Raw genomic sequence first — 23,414 nt, 5'->3', positions numbered from 1 at the left:
AACATTTTTCTCTTATTCCTTTTTATTGGATATTTTATTTATTTACATTTCAAATGTTATCTCCTTTCCCAGTTCCCCTCTGGAAACCCCCTATCCTATCCTCCCTCCACCTGCTTCTATGAGGGTGCTCCCCCATTCACACACCTACCCACTCCTGCCTCTGCCCTGGCATTCCCCTACACTGGGGCATCGAGCCTTCACAGGACCAAGGGCTTCTCCTCCCATTGATGCCTGACAAGGTCATCTTCTGCTATATATGTGGTTGGAGCCATGGACTGCTCCATGTGTACTCTTTGGTTGGTGGTTTTGTTCCTGGGACATCTGGTGGGTTGGTTGGTTGATATTGTTGTTCTTCCTATGGGATTGCTAACCCCATCAGCTACCTCAGTCTTTTTCCTAACTCCTCCGTTGGGGACCCTGCACTCATTCCATGGTTGGCTGTGAGCATCTGCCTCAACATTTTTCATAACTTTAGCTAAATATCCAAACCAAGTCACTAGCATGGGTATATTTTATGTAGCTGATTTAGATTTCATGAGATATATGTTCATTGAGATGTAATACTTTAAAATTATTTTTGTTTGTTTCACAGTCTAGATCTAGAGTTCTGAAATTTAACTTGTCAAGTCACTGTTTGTTGTCTTGAAAGAAGATGCATGTACTGTGAATGTTGCCTCACGGTATCTACCTCTTGCCAAATCCTCCTGCAGAATGGACTGCCAGCTAGGCTTCCCTGATTCTATGCCGAATGGTGGCCAAAGTTGTAATAGCATCCTGTGCTATTCATTAGACTAGGTTCATTTTAATCAAAAAGAGAAAAGGACAAGCAGTTAACCTGTTTAGGTTTTCTCTTTTTTTAAATGAATTTTTGGCCTCATGGTAAGGTGTTACCTAGTTTAGTTTATTAAAATGTGTTTTAGTTGCTAACGCTCTGACTTAAGGGTCTATATAACCTTGTGTGTGCTTTGTCTATTCCCCATGGTCCTATAAATGTTATCCCAACACACAATAAGAAAGCAATAATAATTTTGGAAGGTGAGTGAAACACTCTTTTTGTTTCTCTCTCAGCACCAGATTCTTATTTTTTCCTTCTCTGAGATAGATGCAGTTGTTACAGAGCACAGGCATGGAAGGATGTCTTGTTACAGAAGATACAAAGAAGCGCACTGTTCTTCCTAAAGCAAAGAGTCATAGCAAACATCACAGAAAGGAAGGCACACAGCTCACGAGAGAATGCTTTGATTATTCATGGGCTCGCTTACTTGGCCTTCCCTCCTTCCTCTCTGATGCTAAATATCCTGTTGTGATATTTTTAAAAATATTTATTGGTAAGATCTCACTCTGAAGTCCAGGCTGGTCTAGAACCTCTACCTGTATTCCAATTATGCTGAACTCATTCTTCAGCTTCTCAATTATTGGGCTTATAGAAGTCAGCCATCATGCCTGTCTAATGTCAAATGCTGTATGAAGTCTTGGGTAAGTCACTTTCTTCTTTAGAGTTTTCTCGTGTAATGAGAAATCAGGAAAGATCATTTGAGCTTTCTTTTCTACTTGTTATATACTAAATATTGTGCTTTCTACCATTAATCTGAAATTGTTTTTATTTAGAATATATCTGTAAACATGTCAGAGTAATGTATCTTTCTCACAAACGTTCAAATCATGGTTTTCATTTGTTTTGTAGTGAAGTCTTTCCTTAATGAGACTCACAGATATTGCTGGGAAATGAGGTATAATGACTGTTGGTGAGGAAATAAACGTTTCAAGTTTGGACAAGAATCTTGGTCAACAAAGCAAAGAAAAATGAATAGAAAATTCAATGACAGTTGGAGACGATGTTCCCTTTGTAGACTAAGAGTAAGGTAGAGACTGAGCAAGAAGATAGAATAAATCCAAAACTTGAGTTGCTTCCTGTCAACTTAGGAATAGAAGCAAATAGAAAGCAATAACTACTTCACAACTTCAGCTCTCCCCGGGGAAGACTACCCAAGTTCTCTTCTACGGCTACAGGCTTAGCAAGGCTAAGAGTTTCTTTCTGTGCTGAGTCTGTGATTACAGTAATTCTGTAGAGCTCTGTCATTGAATGCTTGATGGAACCATATGTGGTTAACTCTTTTTTACTCCAGGATTCCAAATAACAGGCATGCATGCACACACATGTACACACACACACACACACACACACACACACTCACAAAACAAAAGACTTTCTTATACAGATTCAGTACCCTAGCAGACCTTCAAGTTTGAAAGGGACACACATAACTTTTAATTCTAGGTCTTTGTTTCTATGGCTATGTGGATGAATACACCACAAAGCAGGTTGACGAGCACTGAGTTAATTTTAGTTTTTTTTGAAAGATAATGTTGATAAAAATTAAAAATGCATTAGTTTGGTTACGTTTTGTGTATGTGTGTATGTGTGTGTGTGTGTATGTGTGTGTGTTTGTGTGTACTTGACATGATTTAGAGTCAATTTAGTACAGAGAGCCTTAATTGAGAAAAAGCTATTACCTGATTGACTCATGGGCAAGACTGTGGGCATTATCTTGATCAATGATTAATGTGGGAGGGCCCAGACCACTGTCGTTGGTGCCTGCCCTGGTAAGGGTGTCTGAGGTTATATAAGAGGGCAGGCTGAGCAAGCAAGAAAGAATAAGTCAGCAAACCATGTTTCCATGGCTTCTATATCACTTCTTGTTTTGGATTCTTACCCAGACTTCTCTTGATAGAGTATGACTTGAGAGTTGTAATCTGAAATTAACCCCTTACTACCCACATTGCTTTTGGTAATGGTGTTTTATTACCAATAGAATACCAATAGAATATTAGCAATAGAAACTTTAGCTAAAATAGAAATCTTTACCATTTCATGATACCAGGTTAGTGACCATGCAATTTGGGGAATGTTTAGATGGCATTTGGAACTTTGATCTAGAAAAGATGGTGAGTGCTCAGAGCTTAATGAGTTGTTGTGGGAACTTAGAAGAAAATGCTAAGATTGGTGAAGATGAGCCGGCTTTAGCTTAGAGAGAAGTTTAAGAGCCCTTTCAGGGACCTACTGGGGCTATTCAATATTTTGAATTGAGAATCTGTGGTTTTAGCCCCTGGGGCTAAAGAATCGAATGCGATTAACAAGAAACTAGAAATGAATCTAAAACAAGAAACAAGCACTAACTAACGTGAAACTTAGTGGGGACAGTTGGTAGTATGCAGCTAGGACTGAAGAATCAGCTGTCATCAGGAAGAGACCAGTATTACTGAGGAGAAATCTTTTGAGAAGTATTTTCTTAGAGTCAGCACACAAAAGCTTTCTTCCAGAGGTGGCTGAGATTGTTAAATCTCATGCTGGCAGCTGAACTGGGTAATGTGTAAACATCCCTTAGGTGGTACTGTTTTGAAAGCATGAAGAGAAGCTGAGGCTTGGCAATATCTAGGCCAGAAGAGGCCATTGGTGAAGGTAATCTTTGGTTGTAGAAGTTGCAGAACTGAAGGGTTATGGAGAGAAGCTGAGGCATGTCACATGGCTGTGTTAGGGTATCAAAGAGAGACTTCAAAAGGTTATTGGTTAAGGTGAAGCCCAGTTGCAGTGGACATCCAAGCATTATTGAATTAAAACACAGGACAGCGGCAGACAGAAGTAGAGCCAGCATGAGCCTAGACAATAAGCTGTGTATTTGGCAAAGGACAGATTTAGAGAACTAGTCCAGGCCCTTGGGCACACAGAAGATCATGATTGGGGCCCATACATCAAGCACTGAGTTTTTCACATTGTTAAATATTGGTTTTGCCTTGTTTTTTTTTTTTCTTTTCTTTTTTTTTTTTTCGGAGCTGGGGACCGAACCCAGGGCCTTGCGCTTGCTCGGCAAGCGCTCTACCACTGAGCCAAATCCCCAACCCCACCTTGGTTTTATAGTAAAGAACAACTATTATATTTATTCTTTCTTTAAGTAAGAACATACTAAATTTGTTTTTTATTTTTATTTTTTTACAGTATCACTTTGTCAAGAGACTTCAGAAATCTGTCAAGAGGCTTTGAACTTTGAAAGAGATTTTGGATGTTTTAAAGAGACTGAACTTTTAAAGTGTTGAAATTTTTAAAGACTGTGAGACTTTTAAAAGTCGGGAAGTTTTATACTGAGATATTGATATTAGTATGAGTTCTTGGGGATGAAAAGAAAAGGAAAGACTATGGTTTGACAGCAATGTGTGATGTGTCAACTTGTCCTGGTTAGTTTTCTGGTCAGCTTTACATAAGCTAGAGTCATTTGGAGAAAGAGACCCTCAATTCAGAAAATGCTGTCACTAGATTGAACTCTGATTGGTGTTGGAGGGCCCATCTGACTGTAGGTTCTGCCATCCTTGGGCAGGTAATTTTGATATGTATAGGAAAGCAGTATGAGCAAACAAGGAGCAAGCCAGTAAGTGGCATTTCTTCATGGATTCTGCTTTAGTTTCTGCCCTGAGTTCCTCTCCTGACCCTCAGTGATGGAGTATGAGCTTAGAATTATGAACCTTTCTTCCCAACATTGCTTTTGGTAATGATATTCGGTAATGATATGGCAATAAAAACCACAATTAAGATCCTTTGAAAGAATTGGCCCTGGTATTTAAAGAAAATGAAGAGAGTATTTCTTCTTGAGTTGTTGAAAAGGAGGTGAAAGCAGAGTTGCACTGAGAGGTAGAGAGATGGGATTCTGATGTTCATGTCCATCAGAGCATTTTTAATGTTTTGGTGTACTCTAAACTGAAGGCATGGGTAGTCCCTTGAGGCTTGATATAAAGTGATATATAGTGAGGAAAGCTATTTTGGAAGTCAACCTAAAATAAATGAATAGATTATGAATAGTAATAACCATGTACCCGAGGTCATAAATCTCCTCCAGATAATGATCAGTTCATAATCTGATAGATTATCTCCAGTTTGTTTTGACATTTCTAGCACAGCCCACTGTTTGAAGAAGTCATTCATTTAGCAAATACCTACTCAGCACTTACTGTAGGCTAGGGCCTAAAACAACAACTATCATTTATCACTCAGTGCCTAGGTGCTAAGAACCTTTATATGTTATGAATCTAAAAACTTTTGAGAAAGGACAGCTTTCTTTTCCTGTTTCCTATGAGGAGTCATTGAAGTCAAAGAAAATAGGATCAACAATCTATGAATTATCAAAATATCATTTTCATTCAGGATGTGAGCTACAAACCTTTGCCATTAGTGTTTATGATGTCTCCCTGCCCAGAGGAGAATGAATAAACTTCCTCCACATGTTCATGAGAATTTTATAGTCTAAAATAACACATGTGTGCTGTGCAGGTAAAGTAATTCCAAATTGTAGGGGATGCTAAGAAGAAAACAACCAGGTTGGTCATCTAAAGACAAAGGGGCAGAACAAATTTGAGGCATAGACAGGGAGTCTGCTTTAGAGACAGTTGTCAAGGAAACCTCTCCAAGGAGGAACATTATCAAGTGAAACTTGAGAATTGAGATGGAGCTAGCCAAGTGAATAGCTAGACACCAAATGTTGTAGGCAAAATAAAGAAGAGAATATGCTCCCACTCTTTCTTAAAAGCAGAAAAAAATATCCATAGGAGGTGATATGAAAGCAAAGTTTAGAGCAGCGACTCAAGGAATGGCTATTCAGAGCCTGACCAACATGTGTGTGTATGTATGTATGTATATATATATATATATATATATATATATATATATATATATATATATATATATATATATCCACCAAAACTAGATAAGATTGATGAAACTAAAAAATGCATGCTGAAAGGGACCAGATATAGATCTCTCCTGAGAGACACATCCAGAGCATGTCCAATACAGAGGTCAATGTTAGCAGAAAACCACCGAACTGAGAATAGGACACTTGTGGGGAATTAGAGGAAGTATTGAAAGAGTTGAAGGAGCTTGCAACCCCATAAAACAACAATGCCAACCAACCAGAGCTTCCAGGGGCTAAGCCACTACTGAAAGCCACTACTGTATACAAGGACTGACCTAGGGCTCCAACTTCATATGTAGCAGAGAATAGCCTTGTTGGGGCACCAGGGGAAGGGGAAGCCCTTGGTCCTGCCAAGGTTGGACCCCCAGTGCAGGGGAATATGGAGGGGGGCAATAAGGGGAATGTATAGGGGGACTACCCCGTATGGGGAAGGGGGGGGAGGGGAGGGAATTGGGACTTATGGACAGGAAACCAGGAAGGGAGACAATGTTTGAAATGTATGTAAAGAAATATATCTAATAAAAAATTAAAATAAATAAATAAATAATAAAAAAAGGAAAAAAAGAAAAGAATAATTGGAGAAGTTAGGAGAGAGTGCTTGCTGTTTCCAAGGACTTAAAAGAAGACAAGAACTTGACCAGAGTAAGGATGAGATACAGAAAGTAAGGATGAGAGTGTATAGCCCTTCTCTTAGTCCAAAGCCTGCACACTTTAGTACAGGTTAGGAGAGTAGTAGCTTGTAAGAACTTGTGAAAGACATTGGGGTTTGGTAACTACATATTTAAACTCCAAACACAATTTGGATTCTATTTGAATCCAAATTTTGTTAGGTTTGAAGATCCTAAGCCTAAATTCTAACTTAAAATACTATTATTTATATATTTAAAAAGATTCCTATAGCTTAAACTATGCTATTAATTAAAAACAAAAACCAAACATGGCAAGATCAAGGCCATATTAATTTACTTAGGACTAAGAAGGTGCCATAGATAGGTTTCTATTACTATGGCAAAAACCATGATCAAAAGCAAGGTGAGGAATGAAGGGTTTATTTGGCTTACATGTCTAGATCATAGTCCATCACTGAAGGAAACAAAGGCAGAACTGAAGGACAGGCCGTGGAAGAGCAATGACTTTTGGCTTGCCTTCCATGGCTTGGATAGCCTGCTTTCTGATACAATCCAGGACAATTTGCCCAGGGATAAGGGCACCCACAGTGAGCTGGACCCTCTTACATCAATTGCTAATCAAGAAATTGACCCACCAACTTGCCTACAGGCCAATCTCATAGAAGAAGTTACTCAACCATGACTTACTCTTTGTAAATGTAAGTTTGTGTTAAGTTGGTAAAATGAACCAGAACACGGGGATAGTAAGTCTTAATAAAATACTTAATATCAAAGTAATTTATTTAGTTCTGACTCTATCCACGTAATATCCAACTTATTACTTTCCTAATGTTTTTGATTCAGTAAGCCAGTTTGCTATCCTATGTTGCTGCTCATGACAACGACCTTTGACCTGTTTTCAATTATTTTTCATCTCTTCTATTTCAATTCTGTTAACACATCCTCCAAAACACACTGTCCTAGGTTCAGTTTCTCCATCTCCAAAGCCATTGCCCTACTCTGAGCTACTGAAGCTGCTCTTTCCTGTTCATGCCCCTCCTGGCTAGCACTATGTATTTGACATACTAACACCATCATCTATCTGTGTATGAACCACCCTCTTTAATATCCTCAACCGCTGTCTCTTCATCTTATTTAGGTTGAGATCCAAAGTGCATCCTCTGCCTTGAGGTCCTCTATAATCTGACATTTGAACTTTACCTTTCATTTTCCCTTATTGAATAAACCAAACTTTTCATATCATCCTTGTTTCCTTGTTTGTGATTTTCTTTCTCCTTGTTCACATAGGTATCCATGTGAAGCCTCAAGTATCAGATCCAGTGTGATCTTCTCACAGAGATGGGCGAATTTCTACCTCTCTCTGCATAGCCTATGTCATCACTTTGTTGAATTTTTTATTTCACTTACCAGTATATGTAATTATTTTTTTTCCTTTTCATTATGTGAACTCTTCTCCATGTATAAGGCCTTTTGAGATCTGTCCCTTTCAGGACATCATTTCACCCTTAGTATATAAGTGAATAATAGCTACTTAGCAATTCTGTTAAACAGATAAAAATGTATTTTATTAATGTCCAACTCTTTTTTCAATTTGGACATAGAAATATTAATTTGTCAAAAATGATGCTCAGTACAATTGTCATCCCTCTTATTAGATCTATGGTTCACGAGCCTTGTTAAAAAAGTAATAAATAGTATTTTCCATGTTAGTAGTGGGAACTGAATTCGTACTAAGTATGTGCAGCTTACTCATTATATGAAAATCACATTTTCTATCTCCAGTGATGTAGCAGCTTTCTCTTCTGCAGTTTTCTAACAATTACTCACAGGAATTTGTCAACCAAAGAGGGAAGTTTGCTCTGTTTACCTGAGATATAACATCACGTCAAGAGATGTGAACTTGTTTATAGACCAGCAATGCTGTCTCAGAACCTCTTCTGTCATCTGGAGCTTCGAGTCCCACGTAACCAGTGTTTGTTCTATGCACTTCAGTCTAAATATCCTTTCCCTTGACTGTGGGGACAAAAGCTAGAGAAGAACTGAGGAGTTCATGCTTCATTTTGTCATCTGTCAACACTACACTATGAACTTCAAACAGCAGGTGTGCTCTTTCTTTCTGAGACAGTTTCTTTCTTTGCAAGTCTAGCAGAGCGTACCAAGAAGAATATGAATGAGGCTAAAGGAAGGCCGACACAAGGGTGCTGTTGAGGTAAATAACACGGAGCAAACAATCGATTGATGCCTTCATGCACTTTTTTTTAACATTGGTCCCAGACCTAGGGCAAGAGACAAGATAAGGTACTATGTGTGTGTGTGTGTGTGTGTGTGTGTGTGTGTGTGTGTGTGTCCTTTACTGACATTCAAACCCCTTCATGTAGTTGTTGCCAGCAATTTAACACTAGCTATCACCTCCTTTTAGATTGTAAAGTGCCAGGCAAAGTTGGAAATAAAGCTCTGAGGGCACAGAAAACAGTCTGACTTTTCCCCATCTATGGTCTTCATAGACTTCACAGTGGAAATTTTGCCTTTTTAGGAGTTACTTTTATTTATCAAAGACACACATTTGATTATATTGATTTTCTTCTATTTGCTTATTGCTTCTGTTTCTACAAAGCTGAGGGGATGAATGTAACTCAGGGGTATAGGCAGGTGGATTGAAGTCTGGTGAGAAGTGAGAAAGGCTTACATATTAGGTGGCGTGGGCACTAGGAGCACAGCAGTGACCCAAGTATAGGCTCTTTAGTGGGTACTTCTGGGGAGCATCTGGAATGCTTTGCTAGACTTGCTACAGTATCCCTCAGAGTTGGTTAGGTCGAATGGAACAAAGACAATCATTTAGGAATCCTGTAAAATTGAGAACGAGAAATAAGCTGACCTCTAACTGTATTTCCTTTCTTAAGTTCTGTTCTGTTTTGTTGTGGGTAGAGAAAGCACCTTAACTATATAGTACAGGATATACATATATATATATATATATGTATATATATATATGTATGTATATGTATAAATGGGGTAATTGATACATCTATGCATTCCATAACCTTGTTCTTAGCACATTTCACAAATTTTGAGTCATTGAGTGAAGGGAAGGAAAATTCATTTCCTCACAGTTTCCTTCTGTATTGCACTGCTTTTCTGGAGGGTTTGTGGATTTCAGGGTACTTGACAATGGCTAAATAAGAAGGGGTCTTGCTTGAAAGTTTTATTATTCTGAGAGCAAATAAAGTCATAGAGGTAGAACAGAAAACAGAAAAATTATAGCTGGGATCATGCCTCAGTTGGTGAAGTACTGACTCTCAAACATGACAACCTCAATTTGGATGCTCCATATGCCCATGAAACAAATAAGCAAAGAAACAAGTAAACAAACAAACAAACAAACAAACAAGAACTAAAAAGCACTTACAGAAGTATGCACATGTAATCCTCGTTCTCTAGATAGAGGTAAAACAAAGACAGGGAACGATTAGGGCACATTGCTCAGGCAGCTTACTGAGCTGGCAAGCTTTAGGTTTAGTCGAGAGATCTTACCTTAAATAAATAAGATGAGAAAGAAATACGGGCAGGTCCCCAAAGTCAACCTCTGACCTTGACACACATGCGTGCGCGTGCACACACACACACACACACACACACACACACACACACACACACACAAACACACACACACATTAATTCCAGAGTGTTTGCTGAGGTTTGATAGATACATTTTGTATAAGACTCTTTGTAAGATGGGGCCTATGGATAGGCCTATTTTAGAGTTTAGAATTTATCATTGGATAAAATGGCAATTTGCATATACAAAGATATGCACAGACTCATTCACTCTCCTGCTTCCCCTTTGGAGCCTCTGTGATTTTCATAAACATGCCCCCCCCAAAGAGCTTAAAATGAATTTTATAGGAGTCTGCAGTAGGAGCCATTAACACACTTCAGAATACGAGTGAATTTGGCACCTGTAATAAATTTCCAGTGTCATTCTCTGAACCTGATAGACCTTGCTAGAATTGTAATAGCTTCTCCACATACCTGAAATACAGCTCCAGTGTCTGTCACCTTTAGAAAATAATCATTCTGACATGCTTTATTCACTGACAACTCACCTGACACATTTTCAGTTACATTTAAATGTGAGCTTCATTTACTCCCTCCTTTTGCATCACAGAGGTTAGATACTCATTACAGGAGTTGTTTGCAGACGTAGAGAGACCCAGGTCAACAAAAATTAGAATGTAATGTGCACATGGTGTTCTTGCTAAATCTTTTCTGCACAAAATATATTTCCAATTAATTACAGATGTCTTTAGTGTGACTTCAAGCTAATGGAAACATCAACATTGACTGTGCCGTTATCTGTCTGCATTTCTATTTTAGCAAAGAGTCATTTCTTTTGCTTATTAAGAGATTTTTTTACTTGAAAACTTTTGGTGTGCCGATGGAAGGAGAGTACTGAGTCACTATTCAGATCTTGCATTTGAAATTTTCAATCTGAAGGTTTTCCCTCTCCCTTTCTATTTCAATTTGGGCAGGCACAGAAATATTTCAGATTCTGGGAACATTAGCTAATTCATTTCAGAGCTAGAATAGTTTGGCAGTCTACTGAAGACATAGGTGTACTAAGAACTGCATTTTCATGTTTTTCTTTAAAGTGAATCTGAGGCTAAGCAAAACCCAGGAAGAAGACAAATGCTCAAGAGTTGGGAAACTCCAAACAAAAAAATAAAAACAGGCCAGCTTTTTACTTAGTGATTAGACTTTCACTAGTAACCTCTAGTGTGGAGGACTAATATGGCCTCCTGCAGCCAGCCCCCTGGTGTATTTCTTTTTTTTTTTTTTAAAGATTTATTTATTTATTATATATAAGTACACTGTAGCTGTCTTCAGATACACCAGAAGAGGGCATCGGATCTCTTTACAGATGGTTGTGAGCCATCATGTGGTTGCTGGGAATTGAACTCATGACCTCTGAAAGAGCAGTTGGGTGCTCTTAACCGCTGAGCCATCTCTCCAGCCCCACCCCCTGGTGTATTTCTTGGCAGGAGATTTGGCTGATGTAGTGTTGATATCTTCTTGGTAGGTAGTTTTATGGTCTGAGATTGTATCTGACATTTAATTTTCAGTTTGGAACTGGGAGCAAAGGACAATTTCAGGCTTTTTTGGGTAGACCATAGTACGTTACACAGGCTTCAGAACATGAGCATCTCTACTGCTCAGCCTTAGCGATGAGGTTGTTTTCTGAACCAATCTGTACATAGCTTTTCTTTATGGCTTCATGTAGACCATTGCAAAGAGGAAAGACTAGCTGAAGACTGGTGGATTCTGAATCTTTTCAAGTTGCTTTGCCAGGTATGCCCAGTCAGAGCCCCAGTATACAGGTAGGCATGGTAGTGCTTTCTAGAATGGATGTTTGTACAATGAAAGGTTCTCCACAAAGTAAGGGGATGATTTATAAGATTGTTCGTTACCCATTCAGAGCATGCCCCACATGTGGCCCATACATATACAGCCATCCAATTAGACAAGATGGATGAAGCAAAGAAGTGCAGGCCAACAGGAGCCGGATGTAGATCGCTCCTGAGAGACACAGCCAGAATCCAGCAAATACAGAGGCGAATGCCAGCAGCAAACCACTGAACTGAGAATAGGACCCCCGTTGAAGGAATCAGAGAAAGAACTGGAAGAGCTTGAAGGGGCTCGAGACCCCATATGTACAACAATGCCAAGCAACCAGAGCTTCCAGGGACTAAGCCACTACCTAAAGACTATACATGGACTGACCCTGGACTCTGACCTCAAAGGTAGCAATGAATATTGTAGTAAGAGCACTAGTGGAAGGGGAAGCCCTGGGTCCTGCTAAGACTGAACCCCCAGTGAACTAGATTGTTGGGGGGAGGGCAGCAATGGGGGGAGGATGGGGAGGGGCACACCCATAAAGAAGGGGAGGGGGAGGGATTAGGGGGATGTTTGCCCGGAAACCGGGAAAGGGAATAACACTCGAAATGTATATAAGAAATACTCAAGTTAATAAAAAAATAAGATTGTTCGTTATATACTAGGGCTTTGTTAAATTACATTTGTACTGGGTTTTGGTTTTCTCACAAGTGGCTTAATTTTTTCCCCCTCTAAGAGGGCCCTGTAAGCTAGTAGTTTAATCATGAACTTTTGTTGGTGGTGGTAGTATTCAGTGGTGACTCTGAAACTACAAAGGAGACCTTAGGAAGCTTGATTACATGGCTTTTCCAGAGGGCCTGTAAGGACAGAGATAAAATGAGTCACAGTGAGCACAGCAGGGTGGCATCATTTCTTCCTTTAAGACAAAGCTTTTTGCCCCTTACTTCTTTGATCACCTTCACTGGCATGCCACCTTCTACTCCAACTCAGACAAATGTCCCAGCAAGGAATGTGGAACAACTGGACACCAAGCCACAAACCTCCCAAAAATTAACTCAGAAGGGATCATAGACCTAGATATGAAATACTCAGCTATAAAACATTCAGGAGAATATTTGTTGTTTTGAGTTGTGTATTAACTTCAAGACAAAACTTTAAAAGCCTTTTCTGTGGTTAAAAATAGGTGGGGAATTATTATATAAAATTAAGACTTTGCTCTGAGAATGATACTGTCCAAAAAGTAAAAAGGGAAGCCACTGGGTGGGAGAAGGTATTTATATATCTATATGATTAAAGGCTTACTCCAAATATTTTAATCACATGCAAATTAATAAATAAGAAACCCAATTAAAAATAGCAAAAGATCTGCACAGATGACTCTCCAAAAAATCTGTTCTTCTAAGCACATAAAAGACTTCACTTTATTTGTGTGTACAAAGAACAGAGATGCCACGGCACTTGCAGGAGAATGGATAAAATCCACAAACACCTGACAATGTCAGTTGCTCACTGACAAAAACATAGGACAGGACAGGAGCTCTCTTTTGCTGCTAGTGCACCTGCAAGGTCAACACCGGCAACAATAAGTCAAGTTGACAGTGTGCATCTTTGCTATGATGTGACAAGAATGGCATTTTCTCTGTGGTTTCTTCTTAAACTCTTCCAAACCAGTCATGAGAAAAACATTGGGAATCTCAACGGAAGGACATTCTACTGAATACCTGATCAATACTCCTTAAAATAGTCATGGTCTGGTGAATGAAGAGATGCCATTAAAGACACTTGTTACTCTTGCAGAACACCCATGTGTGTTTCTCAACATCTCTTTTAGATAAATTACTACTTCCTGCAACTCCAGTCTAATTCCTTCTTCTGGCTTCACATGCACCTACATTCTTGTCAACAGATATACACATAAATAAAAATAAAATGTATCTTAAAAATAAAAGGTTTTTTTGATTCATGATTTGCCTACATATTGCATCATGGTGGGAAGGCGTGGTTGATATTGACAAGCATGGTAGGAAAAACAACTTTAATGTTGGGAATTTGCTTATATTTGGGCAAATCAAGAAACAGAGAAAAGGAAATACCAACAATAAGCCAGATTCCTCCTTTTCTTACTTTTATTTAGTCTGGGATTTCATCATATCAACTACTGGTAAACAAATTTAGGGTGATCTTATACCCTCAGATAATCCTTTCTGGAAACTTCCCAGACATGGCCAACTTGACACCTCACTACACAATCTTTAACCATAACTTTCTATTCTCTATCCTTAAAGGGTCACGATCAAATCATGTTGTAGAATATATTTATCTTATCTATTATAGATAAGTCCTGCAAGTCCTTGGAGTTCTACACTAAGCAGCTTCAAATTCAGTCTCTTTTGAGTCTCAAGGTAAACTCTTCTGTGAGTCTCTGTAAACAAACAAACAAATAAAAATCAAGTTACATAATTCCAATATATAACAGAACAGAATAACTATTCTTGCTCCAAAATGGAAGGTTGGAGAGACTAAAACACAACAGGCTAAACTCTGTTCCATTTCTGACATCTGGGGCTTATGGCGACTTAAGAAGCCCTGTCCCCCCAATTTTTCATAGTATCTCTCTTGAGTCAATACCACTCTATGTCTGTAGCTCTCTTTAGTGGACACCTCACTGTTTAGTCATCTTTAATATTTTGGGTCTCCAATGCAAATTAGGCTTCACTTTGATTCTCTCAGTGGTCTCTCAGGGCCATCTTTTTAGAAAACCTGGCCCTTCTGTGCATTGTCTTACTTCAGCAGTTTTCTGGGACCTCAAGTCAGCCTTCTTAGCCTAGTAATTCATGTTTTGTATTCTTGCAAGACGAGTGCCCAGCACAAAGCCAACAAGTGTTTACTGTAATGTAAAATGTGACTATAGGCCAGGAACATAAACTCACATTGGCCTAAATTACATGTTGCACTGTGAAGAGGGTTTCATGGGTTTTTATGGTTGCAGAACAAAAGAAATTCACAAATCAAGGCATTTTTCAAATACATTGGCAGGTGTATCAAGTAGGTGGATTACAGCAAAAAGAAGAAAGTCTCAGATACTATCTAATGTCATAGGCCATGCTGCTAAATGTTTCAGCCAGCTTGTAGCTTGGACCCATTCTGTCACAGGTGTGAGGGAACGCTTCTCTAATGGTTGGTTTTGAGTATGGACCACCATTAGTGGCATTCTGTGTTCAGTCTTTCTCTTTTAAAAGGATTTGCATTTCATCTATCAGCTCCTTTAGTGGGTGGAGCACATCTCCTCTTGTCTTGAGTGCAGAGCATGGGAAACAGTAGGATTGTAGACAGTAGGAACCTGGTTTGTATAGTTCCAGAGGAGAACAACAGCATGGGTAATGGGCACTTGGGAAGGGGCTATTCATGTCAGATCTGGCAAAGAATCTGCCAAAGAATATTCTGCCCATGTCCTGAAAATTTGAATGAGGCTGAGCTGAAAAGTAATGGATTAAGTTGTTGATTTCTCTTTAACGGCATGAAGTAATTATGGCTGCTCTCTCCCTATCTGCCTTTTCTGCAACATTAAACTCAGATTGTTTTCCTTACTAAATGGTATATCTTTATATTTTTCTGTTCATTCTTTCTGTTCATTCTCTATGAAAATATAAGAGCAGTAAAAACTACCAAAACCTGGATGTTAAAATGTCTTGAAATTTCCTTGACCAAGCAACTTATTCTTCCTGCAAACTGGTTCTCAATGCCAATGAACCACACAGACATATTTATTACAAGAGCCCCAGATCTGAATTTGAGTAGAGTTGTCCACAGGCACAGAACACACACACACACACACACACACACACACACACACACACACACACACACACACACACACACACAGAGTATTTGTTATGCTGACTTAATGATGGTGGGTGGGGAGTTCAATAGTGGCCATCTACTAAAACTGGAGAGAGAGAGAGAAGCTGGTAGCTGCATTATCTACGATTTGAATGCAGCAGTAGCAGTCACTGATGAAAGCCTGAACGATTCCTGGAGAGTCACTGATGTTGAGTCCATGTTGGAGGCTGAAAGAGCTGGAGTCTGGCAGCAGCAAAGGATGATAGCTCCGGCGTTGGACACAGTCACCCAGAAAGAAGTGCAGGCAGACAAGCGTGCAAAGTTCTTTCTGAGCCGGCACATTAGATGCACATTGAGATTCGGCATCCTTGAAAATGCCCCCACCAACAATCTAAATGTCTCTTTACACGATGACCCAAGTCTCGTCGAGTTGACAATCAAGATCAACTATTACAGATATGAAGAACAATAAAAATGTAAGGAGCAGCCACGACAAGTATAAGGAAACACATCAATGGGGTGTAATACGGAGTCATGGGTGAGCTGCTGAAACAGAAAACCACAACTTAGGAAACGTGCACAGGTCACTTGCTATGTAAATAGAGAACACATTTGTCTCTAAGGCTGTAATTTGTGTATCATGCTGAGATGAATCTGGTAGGGAGGTTCTATTGGGTACACGGGAATCTGCGCAGTATTTGCAAATTTTCTTTAAAGCAAAACTTGTCTTAAAAATAAGTAAAATAACATTGAGGATGCCTGAAAGAGAAACAGACAGATTAGAACAAATAAAAAAAAAAAAGAAGAGAATGCTGCGGAATTTCCTAACCATTTTTCCTTGACTGCCAATCACATGCAGAAAAGTCTATGTATTCACTCAGAAGAAATTCCCATGGATAATTTTTTATTCCTCCTATTAACCCTTTTCTAATTGATTATCAGACTTTAATATGTGTAATAATTATTTTTCTGGGTTCTTGGTCAACAGTATTCGCAGTATTTATCCATGATGGAAAGAAAATTCTTTTTTTTTTTTTTTTTTTTTTTTTACTTTTCACTGCCATGTAAATTTTATATTGTTTCACATCAGTTAACATTTTTGAGGTATAATGTTGGTATATTTTCTATTTTCAGCTGTTTGTGGATTATGTGGTCAATAGAAACAAGATCAATTTATTAGCTGAAGCGAAGTCATCAAAAAATCAGTTGACTAAGAGGTCTACATCCGGTTCCTGTCAGCCTGCCCTTCTTTGCTTCATCCATCTTGTCTAATTGGATGGCTGTATATGTATGGGCCACATGTGGGGCAGGCTCTGAATGGGTGTTCCTTCTGTGTCTGTTTTAATCTTTGCCTCTCTATTCCCTGCCAAGGGTATTCTTGTTCCCCTTTTAAAGAAGGAGTGAAGCATTCACATTTTGATCATCCGTCTTGAGTTTCATTTGTTCTAGGCATCTAGGGTAATTCAAGCATTTGGGCTAATAGCCACTTATCAATGATTGCATACCATGTGTGTTTTTCTGTGATTGGGTTACCTCACTCAGGATGATGTTTTCCAGTTCCAACAATTTGCCCACGAATTTCATAAAGGCATTGTTTTTGATAGCTGAGTAATATTCCATTGTGTAGATGTATCACATTTTCTGTATCCATTCCTCTGTTGAAGGGCATCTGGGTTCTTTCCAGCTTCTGGCTATTATAAATAAAGCTGCGATGAATATAGTAGAGCACGTGTCTTTTATATATGTTGGGGCATCTTTTGGGTATATGCCCAAGAGAGGTATAGCTGGATCCTCAGGCAGTTCAATGTCCAATTTTCTGAGGAACCTCCAGACTGATTTCCAGAATGGTTGTACCAGTCTGCAATCCCACCAACAATGGAGGAGTGTTCCTCTTTCTCTGCATCCTCGCCAGCATCTGCTGTCACCTGAGTTTTTGATCTTAGCCATTCTCACTGGTGTGAGGTGAAATCTCAGGGTTGTTTTGATTTGCATTTCCCTTATGACTAAAGATGTTGAACATTTCTTTAGGTGTTTCTCAGCTATTCGGCATTCCTCAGCTGTGAATTCTTTGTTTAGCTCTGAACCCCATTTTTAATAGGGTTATTTGTCTCCCTGCGGTCTAACTTCTTGAGTTCTTTGTATATTTTGGATATAAAAAACAACTCTATCTGTTGTAGGATTGGTAAAGATCTTTTCCCAATCTGTTGGTTGCCGTTTTGTCCTAACCACAGTGTCCTTTGCCTTACAGAAGCTTTGCAGTTTTATGAGATCCCATTTGTCGATTCTTGATCGTAGAGCATAAGCCATTGGTGTTTTGTTCAGGAAATTTTTTCCAGTGCCCATGTGTTCCAGATGCTGCCCTAGTTTTTCTTCTATTAGTTTGAGTGTATCTGGTTTGATGTGGAGGTCCTTGATCCACTTGGACTTAAGCTTTGTACAGGGTGATAAGCATGGATTGATCTGCATTCTTCTACATGTTGACCTCCAGTTGAACCAGCACCATTTGCTGAAAATGCTATCTTTTTTCCATTTGATGGTTTTGGCTCCTTTGTCAAAAATCAAGTGACCATAGGTGTGTGCGTTCATTTCTGGGTCTTCAATTCTGTTCCATTGGTCTATCTGTCTGTCTCTGTACCAATACCATGCAGTTTTTATCACTATTGCTCTGTAATACTGCTTGAGTTCAGGAATAGTGATTCCCCTTGAAGTCCTTTTATTGTTGAGGATAGTTTTAGCTATTCTGTGTTTTTTGTTATTCCAGATGAATTTGCAAATTGTTCTGTCTAACTCTTTGAAGAATTGGATTGGTATTTTGATGGGGATTGCATTGAATCTGTAGATTGCTTTTGGTAAAACGGCCATTTTTACTATATTAATCCTGCCAATCCATGAGCATGGGAGATCTTTCCATCTTCTGAGGTTTTCTTCAATTTCTTTCTTCAGAGTCTTGAAGGTCTTATTGTACAGATATTTTACTTGCTTGGTTAAAGTCACACCGAGGTACTTTATATTCTTTGGGTCTATTATGAAGGGTGTCTTTTCCCTAATTTCTTTCTTGGCTTGTTTCTCTTTTGTGTAGAGGAAGGCTACTGATTTATTTGAGTTAATTTTATACCCAGCCACTTTGCTGAATTTGTTTATCAGCTTTAGTAGTTCTCTGGTGGAACTTTTGGGATCACTTAAATATACTATCATGTCATCTGCAAATAGTGATATTTTGACCTCTTCTTTTCCGATCTGTATCCCCTTGACCTCCTTTTGTTGTCTGATTGCTCTGGCTAGAACTTCAAGAACTATATTGAATAAGTAGGGAGAGAGTGGGCAGCCTTGTTTAGTCCCCGATTTTAGTGGGATTGCTTCAAGTTTCTCTCCATTTAGTTTAATGTTAGCAACTGGTTTGCTGTATATGGCTTTTACTATGTTTAGGTACTGGCCTTGAATTCCTACTCTTTCCAGGACTTTTATCATGAAAGGGTGTTGAATTTTGTCAAATGCTTTCTAAGCATCTAATGAAATGATCATGTGGTTTTGTTCTTTCAGTTTGTTTATATAATGGATCACGTTGATGGTTTTCCGTATATTAAACCATCCCTGCATGCCTGGGATGAAGCCTACTTGATCATGGTGGATTATTGTTTTGATGTGCTCTTGGATTCGGTTTGTCAGAATTTTGTTGAGTATTTTTGCGTCGATATTCATAAGGGAAATTGGTCTGAAGTTCTCTTTCTTTGTTGTGTCTTTGTGTGGTTTAGGTATAAGAGTAATTGTGGCTTCGTAGAAGGTATTCGGTAGTGATCCATCTGTTTCAATTTTGTGGAATAGTTTGGATAATATTGGTATGAGGTCTTCTATGAAGGTCTGATAGAATTCTGCACTAAACCCGTCTGGACCTGGGCTCTTTTTGGTTGGGAGACCTTTAATGACTGCTTCTATTTCCTTAGGAGTTATGGGGTTGTTTAACTGGTTTATCTGTTCCTGATTTAACTTCGATACCTGGTATCTGTCTAGGAAATTGTCCATTTCCTGAAGATTTTCAAGTTTTCTTGACTATAGGTTTTTATAGTAAGATCTGATGATTTTTTTAATTTCCTCTAAATCTGTAGTTATGACTCCCTTTTCATTTCTGATTTTTTTTAATTTGGACACACTCTCTGTGTCCTCTCGTTAGTCTGGCTAAGGGTTTATCTATCTTGTTGATTTTCTCAAAGAACCAACTTTTGGTTCTGTTGATTCTTTCTGTGGTCCTTTTTGTTTCTACTTGGTTGATTTCAGCTCTGAGTTTGATTATTTCCTGTCTTCTACTCCTCCTGGGTGTATTTGCTTCTTTTTGTTCTAGAGCTTTTAGGTGTGCTGTCAAGCTGCTGATATATGCTCTTTCCTGTTTCTTTCTGCAGGCACTCAGCGATATGAGTTTTCCTCTTATCACAGCTTTCATTGTGTCTCATAAGTTTGGGTATGTTGTACCTTCATTTTCATTAAATTCTAAAAAGTCTTTAATTTCTTTATTTATTTCTTCCTTGACCAGGTTATCATTGCGTAGAGCATTGTTCAATTTCCACGTATATGTGGGCATTCTTCCTTTATTGTTATTGAAGACCAGTTTTAGGCCGTGGTGGTCTGATAGCATGCATGGGATTATTTCTATCTTTCTGTACCTGTTGAGGCCCGTTTTTTGACCAATTATATGGTCAATTTTGGAGAAAGTACCATGAGGAGCTGAGAAGAATGTATATCCTTTTGCTTTAGGATAGAATGTTCTGTAAATATCTGTTAAGTCCATTTGGTTCATGACTTCTCTTAGTCTGTCTACGTCTCTGTTTAATTTCTGTTTCCATGATCTGCCCATTGATGAGAGTGGGGTGTTGAAATCTCCTACTATTATTGTGTGAGGTGCAATGTGTGTTTTGAGCTTTAGTAAGGTTTCTTTTACTTATGCAGGTCCCTTGTATTTGGGGCATAGATATTTAGGATTGAGAGTTCATCTTGGTGGATTTTTCCTTTGATGAATATGAAGTGTCCTTCCTTATATTTTTTGATGACTTTTAGTTGAAAATTGATTTTATTTGATATTAGAATGGCTACTCCAGCTTGCTTCTTCTGACCATTTGCTTGGAAAGTTGTTTTCCATCCTTTCACTCTGAGGTAGTGTCTGTCTTTGTCTCTGAGGTGTGTTTCCTGTAGGCAGCAGAATGCAGAGTCTCGTTGCGAATCCAGTTTGTTAATCTATGTCTTTTTATTGGGGAGTTGAGGCCATTGATGTTGAGAGATATTAAGGAATAGTGATTATTGCTTCCTGTTATATTCATATTTCGATGTGAGGTGTGCAGTGTTGGTGGTCCCTTCTGTTCTGCAGCCTCAGGAGTGCCCACCTGACCAGGCGGTGAGGTCTCTCTCCCAAGGGGTTTGGGAGCAGAGAACTGCTGCAGGCAGTGATCTGCCGGTTTCGGAAAGAAAATTCGAGAGTTGATTTTGGCTGCATGTGCTGACTTTACAACCAAATAATGGAACAAGAATCTAGGCTGTATCCTGTAACCCATCTTGTTCAATGTAACTTGGAAATTTTGATGTGGGCCACTGACAATGGTGTTAAGACTACAGGAGTGTGAAAAATCCACACTCCTGTGATGTGAAAGGAAGTCACATATGCAGCTCATGCCTGTAATTTCAGAACTATGGAGGAAGAGTCAGGGAGACTGCCATGAATTTGAGGTTATTGATTATGCAGAGTTCCAGGCTAGCCTCAGTTACAGAATGAGAGCCTGCTATAAAGGATGAAGAAAAACAAGAAATAAACAGAAAAGAACATTCCCAAATCCTCTTACCAAATGTATTAATGTGTTTATGAGTATGTGTATATATATATATGTGTATGTGTGTGTGTGTGTGTGTGTGTGTGTGTGTGTGTGTGTGTTTATGTGTGGGTGTATGCCTGTATCAGACTTGGCACCAAGATGTCTGTACCTATTTGGTCATCATTCCCAGCCCATATATATATACATATATATATCCATATAAAACACTATATAAATAATGTATATAATATACATATTATATATGCACATTTATTATATATACACACACACACACACACACACATATATATTATGAAAATTGTTTTAATTATATTCTCTGAAATGTCATTGAGTTCCATAGTGGACTATATCACTGTATTTTTCAAATGTCAGCAACTGTGACATCAGTTTTTGCTTCAAATCTTGCAGCATGATAAATTTCTTGTTAAACCTCCAGGGCAGTGGTGTGGTAGCTGAGGAACACGCTCAATGAAGGCAGAGAGGAAACTAAAATGAGTGACCCTGAGATAGGCTCCATTTTCCTGGTCTTGTTTTGAGGGCTGAAATGAACTTTTCTATAGTAAATATTGTGAAATATCCCTTTAACTTAATGAGAAGATTGTACATAAATATTATGAACTTTAAGATTTTAATAGAATCTAGATGGTAATTTAAGTAGGATATAAAAGGAAGTTATAATACATATTTTAGAATTAAAATATATAGGCATAATTATTCTAGGAGATAAAATGAGATTAAAGAAAAATTCCCCAAATTTTCCAAATGCCACTTAGTGGTTTTTACTGGCTAGTGTTTATGTCAAATTTGACACCTCCAGAGTTATTTGTTAAGAAAGAACCTCAGTTGAGAAAACACCTCTCCAGATTACCCTGTAAAAATTGGACTATGTGGTGTTTTTTAACTGATTGATATGGGAGGGCCCAGTTCATTGTGGGTGATGCAACTCTGGACAGGTTGTCTTGAATTTTATAAGGAAACACACTTGCAAGCCTTAGGGAGGAGGACAGTGGTATACTCCTCCATGGCATCCATCAGCTCCTGTCTCTGGATCATCAGTCCCGTCCTAACATCTCTGGATTATAAACTGCAAGATGAAATAAAGCAAGGCGCTTTTGGCCATAGACGTTTTTGCAGTAATGAAAATCCTAAGACACGGGTACAGTAATGACCTAATGGGAATGGTAATGTGTTGTGGACAGTGTGAACTGCAAATATAGGCAATGTCAAAATATGTCTCTGTGATTTGATAATGATACCCCTTTCTGTTGTCTCCTAGAGTGTCTCCGAAACATTCCTGGAAATCTTGACCCACGTCAGGCAATTCTGTTCATTCCATCCTGCAGAGTCTACTTCAGATCATAGAGCACATCTGTGCAAAGCCCTAAACAAAATTAACAAGTGGAATTGACTCTATGGAGTCAGGATTGTCTTTATCTCTAAAGACTTTTAGCTTTTCACCTCTACTAGTGTTAACGAACTGCTGGTCAGGTGATATGTGATAGCTCTATGGGTATGTGAATGAGCATGTGATGGGCTAACTAATGCTAATTAGATGCCTACAATGGCATTTATTTATTTATTTATTTATTCATTCATTCATCTAATACACAATATACATAGTTCCTCTTGGCTGATGGTGTGGGTATTACAGTTATGATGATGAAGACAGAATTTTGCTTGAATGGCATCTGAAAAGTGCCACTTGCTGTAAGAGAGTATGAAGACAATGCTCAAACAGCTGTGAAAGATGCTCTGGGTCAGACAGAGGCAGCAGCCCATACTAAGGTAGGGAGATCTGTGGCTGCAGCCTGCAATATACAGTGGGAGCAGTTGAGCAGGTCTGGAGGGAGAGAACAACAGAAGGTATCCCAGGAATCTGGAAAACCAGTTTACTTAGATTAATCAATTCATTTAAAGAAACAGAATAAAACCTCTTCATTTGGCTAAGATAAACGATGCATGGTGAAGTTTTAAAATCTACTTACTTGTTCTTCTCATTTTGA

Source organism: Rattus norvegicus, chromosome 6, assembly GCF_021556685.1.
Source record: "Rattus norvegicus strain SHRSP/BbbUtx chromosome 6, alternate assembly SHRSP_T2T, whole genome shotgun sequence".
Classification (NCBI taxonomy): Eukaryota; Metazoa; Chordata; class Mammalia; order Rodentia; family Muridae; genus Rattus; species Rattus norvegicus.
This window is presented reverse-complemented; position numbering follows the sequence as displayed.